The following is a 12,794-nucleotide window of genomic DNA, read 5'->3' as shown; positions in this document are numbered from 1 at the left end:
CTGGTTTGCTGCAACAGATTGTGACTTTAAATAGAAGGTTGCTAAGAGTGAGGTAAGGGTGCCAGGAGAAATGAGCTTTCTCCAAACAAGTCACTTGGTATTTAGGGGAGATGAGAGCAGCAGGCAAAAAAGCATCAGCAGGGAGGTGAAGGCTGGGTGGCTCTCATCAGTGGTTGGTGTGAGGAGATGTGTGTGTAGGTATATGTGTTGTGTTAGAAAGCAGAGGGGTGGTGTAATGGAGCTAGCTGTGTCCTGGGGAAACCTCTCCCAGGATTTTCCTGGCCTGCCTCACAAGACCTCACCCATTACTAGTTATTTATTCATCCTTGGCAAATGCCAACAGCTCCTGTTTGGCATTGGGCTGAATATCAAAAAAGTTGATTCACTAGCTTTAAACAACAACAACAAAACCCAAAAAACAACCCCAAACCTACACTGGACAAATGCTCCAAAATATGTGTTGGGAAAGAGGTGGACTGAGTGATGAACATATTTTCTGTCTCCTATTCCTCTGACTCACATGGCCCTAGCTTAGTGCAGATTTTATTATCTTATCAAACAATTAATTACCTAGATCCTTTAATTTCATATATATACAGTTTGAGATTGTTGTTTTTGTCTCCAAATGCCTCTTATCCTCTCCCCAGTAGACTGTAGCTGCTGAATAGATGGGATTATTTTCTTGGTGGCCACGCCAGATTTATTTATACTGCTAAGCCTGCTCTAGGAGTTGGGGTGAAGATGCCTATCAGACTATCAAATTTGGATTTAGTCCCTGGCAGGCTTCTTTTTAAATCTGGGGAAGAAAAATTCATTAGATGAACTTTAGCATGAGTTTTCCATGGCTTTGATTTTATCAAAGGGCAGATTTGAAATTGTTTTATCCTTGGAATCTGTTGACTGAATATCGGTGCTGAGCAATTCCCCCTCCCTCCTGGTCCAGAGACACATCCTGTGTGCTTAGGTAAATCCCAGACAGAGAGTGGAACAGCAGAAAAGGTAGAAATTAGCCTCTGAGGCTTGCAAATGCACTGCAGGCTGATGTCTTTCTGCATTTCAAGGGCCTAAGTTCAATTGCAAGGCTGTTACTCTGCTTCTCCATAACGGGCAAACGAATCAATTAAAACGGTCTGTTCCGAAGGCATTGCAGGAGGGAAGGGAAGGGAAGGCTTGTTTTGAGTAACTGCTTTACGAGGTCTGATGGGTGTGAGTCAAACATAACAGCCTTTTATCTCCAGATCTGCAAAATCAAGGCAGTGTGTTTTACCCAGGTACCTGGGAGCAGAGGGAGAAGAAATTCAGGGGAAGCTCCTTAGTAGGTTACTAAAGAGTGTTTCTGCATAAGGCGCCGGAGCTGGTTTTCTCTGAAGACCAATTTATCCAAGCCCCAGTGACTGCAGTGAGCCTGTAACTCCCAAACCTCAGGGCTGCAGCTCAACATCCATCCAAACAGGAGATGCTGCAGGGACCTTGAGGAGAACTGGAGGAGGCTCAGACCTGTGATACCTAAAGATGGAAGCTGTGTGTTCGGGAGCTTGTGTGCCGCTGCTTTCTGCAACGCTGGCCAACGAGACCCACCCTGGGTGCAAGCACTTGAATTTTAAAGAGCTTGGCTTTTCAGCTCAGTGCGGCGCTGAGCTGGGACCCAACTTCTTTGTGAATGTAAAATAAATGTTAAGAACCACAGAGGAAGGCTGTCTGTGTGCCTTGCTTTTGGCCGGCAGGGTGTGCTGACCGCAGCAGTGTCCTCCAGGTAAGGATAGAGTTTAGCCCCTAAGGCTGCAGGTAACACACACACACACCCCGCCTGGCCAAAATCTGCTGCGTGACAGACAGCAATTTTCTTTGCTTGCAGGCAGGACGAGGTCAGAACGTCCTGTCGCCGGGACTGGTACAAATCGAGAGTAATTGGGCTGGAATTGGTGGTTGCAGTGATGTAAGAAGTGGTGTAAGGCAGAGGTGAAGCCAGATCCTAATGACGGCTTCTGGCTGCTCGCTGAATTCTGCATAGAGATCAGCACTTCCAGCAACAAAAGAAAGTAGGTCAGTGCCAGGTCCCCCTCCCCGCCTGCGCGCTGGAAGCACATGTGTTGGATTACACGCCTGCAGATTGAAGCAGGAGGGACTCTGATGGTTGGGTGGTGGTGGTTTTTTCCCTTTGGGCAGGTGCATGCCAAAGCAATTCGGTGCTTTGCGACCTGCTGGTGTGGTCGCTCTCGCCATGTGGTTTTTCCAGCAGCCTTTGCTTCTCCAACGCTCGGGGCCCTCAGGGACCTGTTTGCATGTCAATATTGCAGGGAGAGTGCTGTCCCTGTTCCCCAGCAGCCCATCTGCAGCTTGGAGAGGACGCAAGGCTGGCGATGGCATCCGAGTGTGTTCCTGGTCCATGCCTATCTCCTGGTACCCTGATGCAGTTGCCTTTCCTTGCCTTGCTGCAGCCAAAAAAACCCTCCAGTTCTACTTGAGTGATTATCCAGCACGTTAATTGGGACTCCTGCTATGATTAAAAAGAAATTTCAGATTAAACCCGCCATGCTGTACAGCTCAGGAAGAAAACATCTCTTTATAAACACAGCAGGAATGTGGGGAGTCCATTATTACTATTTTCTTTTAACTTTGAAGAAACTGCCTCTTAGCTGCTGGTTTGACCAGGCGGAGACGAGCGCAGCAGCCGCTCCGCTATGGTCAGAGCTGGAGCGGGAGGGATGCTTGCAGGGAGATAAAATTGCAGGGTGGTTTTACTTTCTTTCTCTTCCTTGTTGTTGTGTTGTTTTTTTTCCCCCCCTTAATGTGATAATCATAATGGATTTATCTCTGCAGTCTTCAGATCCTGTCTGCGTAGGTCTCCACAGGCTCTGCCGCTCTTGGGCAGAGATCAGAGGAACTTGTAGGTTCTACAACCCAAGCGAGTGGGCAAGTGTGGTCCCTGTTCTGAGGAGCAGGAGACAGGGTTTAGCATATTCAAGGGGTTACACAACTTGTGCAGTGCTGTAGTTGGACAGCCCTGAGAGTGCCTTCAGCTTGCTTTGTCTCTGGGGAAGGTGCCCATGTGAGCAGCATTTGGTGGTTGGTTTAGCTTTGTTGAGTTGGAAGGGTGCCAGCTGCCAGGTGAAGTGTTTGGAGACTAGCAGTGACCTCTTAAACTCTCAAATCTTTGCTCTATTTGTTTTCGATTTGGTGGGCTGTAATGCAGTTTGCAGTCAAAATCCAGCCCTGCTCCACCAAACACTGCCTTCTGATGGAGACTGACATCTTGAGGATATCTTCTCCTCAAATCAAGCTTTCTGTGTGCAGTGGTTTTAGTTGGACTTGCTGTAAATCCCTCCCCATGGGGAGAAGGGGAGCCTCACCCTGCCCATCACACAGCGGGGCACCAGCTCCAGCCCTTCCTAAGCACCAGGAGGTAACTGTGGACATTCAATATTGGAACACGAAACGCTGTGGGTCTGCAGCATCCTGGTCCTGCCTTTGTTCCATGCTGGACTCGCCGGGCTGGTAGGCAAGATTATCCCCCATTCCCCCTCCTTATTTTTTTCCCCTTCCTTTAAACTTACCTTTTGGTGTTCCAGCTGAAGCAGCATGAGGTGAGTAAACTCCAATGCTCAAAATAAGAGAGGATAAGCTCAGTTTACTTGCATTTATTCATGACTTCACCACTCCACTGGGGCCTGAAAATCAGAGCCAAAAGGAACTGCAGTGAAAATTGGCCTACATGCAATGGCTTTAAATAATCTGCCCTTTTGCTCTAGTTCTGTGTTGAGATGTGCTGGGAGCCTGAGGAGCTGGGATCTGACTTGATGTAGGAGCTGCTTTTTGTTTTCTTGTTCTGCTGTTTGAAGCTGTTGTTGGTTTTCTGTATACAGTGTAACTTGGAGGAAGTTACCCAGCGGGGGTGGGGGAGAGAAAAAAAAAAAACCATTTGAGAGTTGTTGTATTTAGTACATGGCTTGAAGTGATCAGAATCAGCACAACGAGTTAGCTTCCATTCCCGTTTTTATTTTCTCTCTTTTCACATCTTTGAAGTGATTAGTGTATGTCACAGACACTGACACCCAGGGACAGGGTGTTGTGTTGGGCTCAAAACCATCCTTCCACTGGAAGGAGAATGGTTCATGTTTGGAGCTGAATTTGTTTGCACTTGCATTTTTGCAGGCTGTTAAGGCAAATATGATTCCCAGCTGATGTGCAGTACATGCACATGCCTGACACTTGCACCAGTGAGGGAAGAAGTCACGCAAGCCATCGGAGAGCCGAGTGTGCTGGATGAGGCTCAGCTTCAGCATCTGACCAGAAATAGAAATGGATCCATCTGCAAACCAGGTCATCGCTGCTCTTGTGCTTTTTCTCCTGGGCCCCCTTGAATCACATCATGATTTCTCTCCCCCCCCTCACCCCCCAGCTCCCTGCAGCTGGGATTACTTCTCACGTACTCTGCTCACATAATTGCCTCTAATAATTTCTCAGCTGGCTTTCTTTCATTCTTGAGTCAAACATGAGCACCTTTCCCTTTTCTTTGTGCCCTCTACAAGGCTGCATGTGTCTGCTCCAGCCCCCACATATCCTCTCCTTCCTGCTGCTCCAGCCTCATCTCTCACTGTTTTGATCTTGAGGGTTCCCTTCCCTAGAGATCCACCCAGCTGATGGTGGGTGCTTCCCTATCCTTGGTGTGCTGCACAGCTCACACACACACAGATGTCCTTGGCTGGTCCCAGTGCTGCTCCCCAGCCGGTGTGCTCGGGTGCTGCAGGGAAACAGCTTCTACAAGCACTTGGGAAGATGGAGCATCACAGGAGGTGCTGCCAGGCAGGGCTGTTCTCTGTGTCTCTGCTTTCTGGATGCTGCCACCAACACTTCAGGGCAGTGCTGTGCTGGCACCAGCCCTCACAGCCCGTGCGGAGGGGGATTTTGGAGCTTTCCCGTGTTTGGTCTATGGAAAACCCTTCCAGCCGCCCAGTGAAGGCACTGGTCAGGGTGCTGCCGTGTGGCTGAAGCACAAGCAAGCCGAGGCAGGCTGTCAGCATCCCGTGGTATATTTAGTTCAGGTTTAACAGGGGCTCCATATGTGTGTGTTCTCTTGTTTCCTTTTGCTTTCTACGTGCTAAGTAGATGCAGCAAGGAGCTGAGAAGTCTCCCCGCGCCGCGAGGATGTGGTTTTGCTGCTCCACGTGCTGCTCTGCTTTGGGGGCTGCTTCCCCAAGCTCTGCCTCCAGAAAAGCCGTAGCGAAGAGCTGGAGAGGAGCAAGTGTCCCAAGGTCCCCTTCTGTTAGCAGCCCTTGACAGTCTGGTGGGGCGCAGTGGACGCGGGGCTGCGAAGCAGCACCCTGCAGCGGCTGACTGCGCAGCAGTGGGTCTTGCGTGTTTGGTCCTTCTCAGGAGCCTTTGGCAGGGCAGGTGCCAGAAGGGTCACTCTGCTTTTCCTTCTGAATTATTATTTTTAAAACTTTTGTGTTTCAGAATGAGGTTAAGGCCTGAGCCAAAAATAAGACGGATACTCTGTGAACTGCCAGGAGGGTTAAGCAGGGCTTATTCTGAGGGCATGCAAGACGGCTCATGAGACAGCCCACCTGGAAATGCTCCTTTAGAGAAGACATGTGAGAAGCCAGGACCTTCGATTACAGGATATTTTAGCTGTAGAAGGATTGACTGAGGCAGGAACTCTGAAAACCTTTTTCCAGACAGAGCGAGCGAGCGATTTGTATGCACTATTGAGAAATCAGGGCTGAGAGAAGTTTCACTAATCTGTAGGAGAAAAAAAAAGAAAAGAAAGAAAGGGGAGAAAAATAGAGAGAGTCACGCTGGTAGGCTTGAAGCAGAAGTGTTAAATCTGGGCTGCGAGGTGGGGAAGGTGCAGCACAAAGTCCTGTGCTCAGGATGCTGCAGTATCTGCCCACAGGAACCGTGGGGTGAAGGGGATCACATGGAACTGGTGCTGCTCAAACTGAAGCAAACGAAATCCATCTCTTGGGGATCACAGCCCTTGCAGGGAGTGGGATCTGCTGCTCTGGGAAGTGTACAGATGTGGGGAAGAGGATGGAGATCTTCCTGGGAGAGTCAGCAAATAGCCGGGAGCTTTGGTATTCCACAATGGCCTTTGAAATCTGCAGTCTGGTGTAGGAACAATTCTGGGGTTTAACAGAAGTGGTTTTCTTTCGACCCTGCATGGCAGAGCAGTCGCTGAAAATCAGGAGATGAGCTTTTGCTGTTACCATCTGACTTTGGCTTTCTTCCTTCTCCATTTTCTTTTTAAGTCTTCTGTGCCCTGGGCAGATTTGGGTGAGCACGATGCTCAGTCTGGGTGCAGGCAGCCTGTGGGGCATAGCAGGACCTGGCTTTGGTCGGATGGAGGTGACAGAGGTGAACACCGTGCCCAGAGATGTTCTAGTGGCCAGAACATTGTTGTTAATCACGATTTGGTATGCAGGCAGCAGCAAGGTGCATCTGTAAGTGTTGTCTGTAAGCACAAAATAGCCCCCATCTCCTGGAGCTTCCTGGTACCAGCGATGCCTTTCATAGAATCATTAAGGTTGGAAAAGACCTTTAAGATTGAGCCCAACCATTGCATTTCTGGTGCTGAGCTATGGCCCTCAACACCACATCTCCATGGTGTCTTTTAAACACCTCCAGGCATGAAGATTCAACCGCTTCCCTGAGGAGCCTGTTGCAGTGTTTGAGAACACTTTCAGTGAAGAGTTTCATCGAATATCCAACCTAAACCTTCCCTGGTGCAACTTGAGGCCATTTCCTCTCATCCTGTCACTTCTTCCTTACACTTACTTTCATCCTCAAGCAAGATCGAGGGTTGGGTTGCAAAACCCTGCCTTTTGCCTGGACCCAGAGTCACTTTCCCTGGGCAGCGACCCAAGCTATTCAATCTGAATGGAATGTGTAACTTTAAACCCATGATTTAGCATCACCCTTCAGCTGGAGAACACAGAACCCAAAGCATCTGGCGAGTGTTGCAATGTTTTTGCGAGGGGGAGACCGCAAACGAGTCGAGAGAAGGAATGGAAAAGAGCAAGGAAATTTTGAGTAATTCGAGGAAGTCTCTTACAAAGCAGATGACAAACAACGCCTGCCTGACCCTCTGCCTGTCTGCAGCACAAGGGCTTTGACAACCAACTCCCTGAGAGCAGGGAGCACAGTAAGCTGTCCATAAATCAAAAGCACCCAGACCATCGCATTTGTTTATTACTTGGGGTTGTGCCGCTGAGCTCCAGCCGTGTAGCTATTTTGTTTGGTTTCTCCTAGCTGTGTTCCTCCCTCCCCCCCCCAAGAAAACCAAAAGAGGGGGAAAAAAAAAAAGATTTGTTGGAACACAACTGTACCATTCCCTTTATCTTTTGAGTCTTTCTTCTTTTTTTCTCATCTATTTCTGCCCCCCCCCCCCCCCCCTCTTCTTTTTCTGGAAGATAGAGCACAAAGCCGTGGTGGAGCTGGTGGTGTTAATGTTCTGCAGCAAGAGTGAAATAGCCTGGAGATGTGCAGCGGGAGCAGGGGGCGTGTGCCCTAAATAGAGGGGTTAAACAGGGCTTATTTGGAGGAAAGCAGTAATTTGCAGCCTGTGTGGAGCAGGAATATTCTTTTGTGCATTATTTACCCAGGAACATCTGCTAATACATATACATCCTCCGGTGCGTGTAAACAACTTGTGCAGGAAGAGGATTAGGAGATTTATGAGAAAAAAATAAAAAAATAAAAAAAAATTAGAAGCCAGTTAAAAGGGCAATTAGAAGAGCAGAAAGAGATATTGAGCAGTGAATTAGGGAGGATATTTTAACACACAATCAGAGCTTCTCGAGACGTATTCAGAGCAGAGAGAAGGTAAAAGAGAAAATTGGCCAATTACGAAATGATAGCGGGGAATTGGTGACATGGGAGAAGGTAATGGCTGATTTGTTAAACAGTTATTTTGATTCTGTTTTCACAAAGGAGGAAGGGGATGGAGGGCAGCTCCAGAAAGGACTCGGGTTGTGTGGATGAGATTGAGGATGAGCCTGCAGAGAGATAAAGATGCATCTGCAGAGCAGCTGGGCGTGGGGAGAATTTCACCGGTATTCGCAGGGTGGGGAATGGATTTTGGCTTGCAGCAGCGAGCTGGGCAGTGAGCTGGGCTGGTGTTCCAACACTTGCTATTGTTCACCTTTTATGCTGCTTTTGAGCAGGGATCAGGGGCTGAGGTGGTCACTGAGATAAAATATCCTTCTCCCCTTCTCTGGGAGAGGAGAGGATGGAGTGTATTTGGAGCCAGGGAGATGGATGGGGATTCCGGAGGGGGGACTGCTCTTCTGTGGGTAGAGAGGGGGTTTGGCTCACCAGAAATGCCTGCATGACACCATCCCAAAACCACAGATTATGAAGTGTGAACATCACTGCAGTTCTTGTCCTGTTTTCATAGTGGCTTTTGCTCCATCTGTAACCCACAGACTCCAACGTGGTCAGCAATACAAGAGCATCCCTGTAATCACCATTCCCATTAGCACTGCCTGGTGTCAGTGACCTTGTGTTTCACTAAAGCAGTCGTGAGCTCAGGGGCTGCTGGATGTGTTAAGGGAGAGAAGGAGGCTGATGGAACAGAGGAATGATGCCAACTTCAAGGAGACAGCCATGGAAAGGTGAATACTCTTGGTCATGCAATGGGAAAATGGGATCTTGGGAAGTGTTTCTGGCAGTGCGGCTGAAGCTAAGACAGGGAAACATACACAGGGGGAGAATTTAGGGAAGGGCAAACTTAAAGGACCACAAAAAGTGTTACATATGACTTATGAAAAATCTAAGGGGATGCTTTTGTTCTGCTCTGCTCTGTTACAGAGCAACTTTCTGCAAGAAAGGAACACTTTGGAGTTGGTGCTGGGGAGTCGAGGCGCTGTCTGGGAAGCGATGGGGGAATGCAGGAGAAACTACAGACTTGTGGTCTTGGTTTAGACTGATAAACTAAAAATGTATTCTTAGCATCCAAGAGGTGCTTGGTTTTCATCCTGCCTGGGAGGATAAAAGAGATGCAGTGTCGGCTGGGTTGTGTTTTCAAAGCGTGTGTGGAAAGCTCCCTATTAGCAATTACAGGATGAAACTGTGGAGAAGTGGTACAATGGAGAGAAAATTGGCTCCGACTCAGGAAATGGGATTCTCACTCGTCTGGGGAGGGGGGGAGTGGGGAGGGGAGTTTCCAGAGGCACAGTCTGGGGTGTCTTCTGCATTCTCTGGCATTTAAATATGTATATACACACATATATATACACCCCAATATTTAAACATATCTATAAAACAATATTTATATATATAACCCCCCCTGATATTTGAATACATGTATATAAACCCCAATATTTACATATATAACCCCCCAATATTTAAATAGCTATATAAACCAATATTTGTTTATCTATATGTATAACCCCAATATTTAAATATCTATATAAACCAATATTTGTTTATATATATGTATAACCCCAATATTTAAATATCTATATAAACCAATATTTGTTTATATATATGTATAACCCCAATATTTAAATATCTATATAAACCAATATTTATATATATATAACCCCCAATATTTAAATATCTATATAAAAACCCATATTTATTTATATATATAACCCCAATATTTAAATCTATATAAACCAATATTTATTTATATATATATAACCCCCAATATTTAAATCTATATAAACCAATATTTATTTATATATATAACCCCCAATATTTAAATCTATATACATAAACCCATATTTATTTATATATATAACCCCAATATTTAAATCTATATAAACCCCAATATTTAAATCTATATAACCCCCAATATTTAAATCTATATAAATCTATATAATCCCCAATATTTAAATCTATATAAATCTATATAGATATATAAATATATTTATTTAGATATCTATAACCCCCAATATTTAAATATATATAAACCCATATTTATTTATATATATATAACCCCAACTATTTAAATATCTATAAACCCATATTTATTTATATATCTATAACCCCCCAATATTTAAATATATATAAACCCCAGCATTTATACATATATAACCCAAATATTTCAATGTATATCTAAAACTGTAGTTATTTATATATATTTAACCCCAATAGTTAAATATACATAAACCAATATTTATATACATATATAACCCCCCCAATATTGAAATATATATATAAACCAGTAGTGTTATATATATATAACCCCAATATTTAAATATATATATATAAACCAGTAGTTATATATACATATATTTAACCCCCAGTATTTAAATATATATAAAACAATATTTATAGACATTACAATATTTAAATGTATATCAAAATATAGAATATATATTTAAATGTCTTTTTATAGAATTGGTTTTTTTAATGGAAAGGATTTGCATGAACAGCCCCAAATGAGAGCAGTAAAGCTCAGTGATGCAAAGAAGGGGAAAGCAGCTGCAGCGACAGAGGCACAGGGACTCATCTTGTTTGCCGGAGCAGCTCACGGTGCGGGCGGCAGACCAGAGAACGCTGAAGGAATGGGAAACCGATGAGCAAATAAATGCTCAAGTGACATCTTTCCCAAGGGAGGGTTCAGAGCTTGCAGCTGAGCTGTGGGGAGCTATCAGCAGTGTCTAACCACGTCTGCAACAGGCAGCCTGTCTGCCTGCACCCCGGAGCGGGGAATTGATGCGCATCCAAAGGTTGAGCTTCTGGTAGTGAACAGCACCAGTTCGCTGCTGCTTCTCCCACTCTGGGAAGCGGTAGAGTGGCACAGCCAGGGAAGCCCAGGCTGAGCTTGTGGAGCATGGAGAGGTTTAGGTTTATAGAGGCACGGAATTGTTTTGGTTGGAAAAGACCTTTAAGATCTTTGAGTCCAACTGTTAACCCAGCACAGCCAAGTCTCCGCTCAACCATGTCCTTCAGCACCACATCTACACAGCTTTTAAACCTGCCCAGGAATGGAGATTCCATCCTGTTCCAGTGCAGCCTCAGAAGGGCTGAGTACAGAGGTACAACCCCTGCCCTGGTCCTGCTGGCAGCACTATTGCTGACACAAGCCAGGATGCTGTTGGCCTTTTGGCCACCTTGCACACACTGGCTCATGTCTGGCCAGCTGTTGACCAATATCCCCAGGTCCTTTTCCACCAGGCACTTTCCAATCACCAGTCCCCAAGTCAGTAGTGTTGCATAGAGTTGTTGTGACCCAAGTGCAGGACCCTGCACTTGGCCTTGTTGAATCTCATCCGGATGGCCTCAGCCCTTAATCCAGTCTGTCCAAATGGGAGTATGTGGCCCACTGCCCAGCACTGTCTCATGGTGCTTACTATGACCTTGGGGGTTCAGCCCTTTACCCCAGGGACCTCCTTGTCAAAACTTTGGGGTCTGGGAGTGATTCTAATTAAATCCCAAATTTCTCCAACTTATCTCCACCTTGAGCCAGACTATCTCTGGCAAGTCATGGTTGTGCCTGCATCCACTCAACAAGAGAGATGCATGCTTTGACTTTGTGGGAGTGCTGCTTCAGAGAAGAGGGGATTTATGGCAGCCCTCAGAGCTGCATTCGAGATGCATGGAGACGTGCTGTATGAAGGGATTTGGGGCAAGCCACACGAGAGTGAACCAGGGGCCATGGCAGAGCTGAACCATGCAGATGGGATGTTAGTTATTGAGGCTAAGTGTCACAGCATGCCATAAAAATTTCGTTTATCCTCAAAGAGCTGTGGTCGTAGAGGCAGGAGGGGTGCGGGGAGGGATGACAGCAAGAGGAGGGCAGGAGCAACATCAGAAACCTGTAGTCCATGTCAAGCGACACCTCCTATTTAGCAGTGTATCATGTCTCCCTTCTGGTTTTTAAACAGGAGCTTTTATTCCTGGGAGTTAGAGCTCTTGACTGACAAGGCTTGTAATACACCATGGAGTTGCCTTTATTTTTTACTTTTTTTTTTTCCCCCCCTACATGTTAAAGGGGAAAAGATACTAAAAATACAATTACGGTTTTGAGCCAGGCGTAGTCTGTTCTAATATAATTCATCTCAAAGACTATCCATCCTGCCTGCTGCACCCAAATCATTTATAAAACATTAGCATCTCCTGTGCTGACATTTCACTCCTATATTACAGGAGTTACACACAGACTTTAAAAAAAAAAAAAAAAAAAATTAATAAAGTGCTTCCCTTCTTCATTTTCCCACTGAGAGCTTTGATTTCCAGAGTATGAAACGAAATAACCAACATAACAACATTCTCCACTTCTAAGGGACAGTGCCAGACTCATTCAGTTGCTATTGGTTATAGAGAGTAGGACGTGAGGGAGCTATTTCAGATCACGGATTATTTGTTCTGGCTGCATTGGACATCCCTTTAGTGGAGTTTTAGAGCCCTGTAGACTGAAAAGTTTGGGTAAGAGCTGGAAGGGAAAGGGCTTGATGAAGCAACCTCTTCCTCTCCCCTCCCAAAGTTACTCCTGCTATTCCCCAAGAAGAGTATTTAGAAGTGAAGCCTCCAAGCCCCAGCTCTTCCATGCTTCTGAGATGGACAGCAATCACTGTGTCCCCCCAGCTGCCATCTCCCAGCACCCAACTACTTTTAAAATTAAGTTCATTGAGGAATTTTTTTTTGCTTCTTCTTCCTTTTTTTCCCTAGCTTGGGAGTTTCCCTTTTAGTTTCCAGGTACCTCCAGGGGATCTGGCACTGCATAAATACCTTCACCCCATCCCTGAAGCAGTTGGAAGAGCAGATTTCCCCAGCTGGTCTGTTCTTCCTGAAGCTAGTGGTGTGTCTGATGGAAAACACAACCCATTTCCTTTGGATTTTCCAGC

Source organism: Dryobates pubescens, chromosome 13, assembly GCF_014839835.1.
Source record: "Dryobates pubescens isolate bDryPub1 chromosome 13, bDryPub1.pri, whole genome shotgun sequence".
Lineage (NCBI taxonomy): Eukaryota > Metazoa > Chordata > Aves > Piciformes > Picidae > Dryobates > Dryobates pubescens.
Note: the sequence above shows the minus strand (reverse complement) of the source record.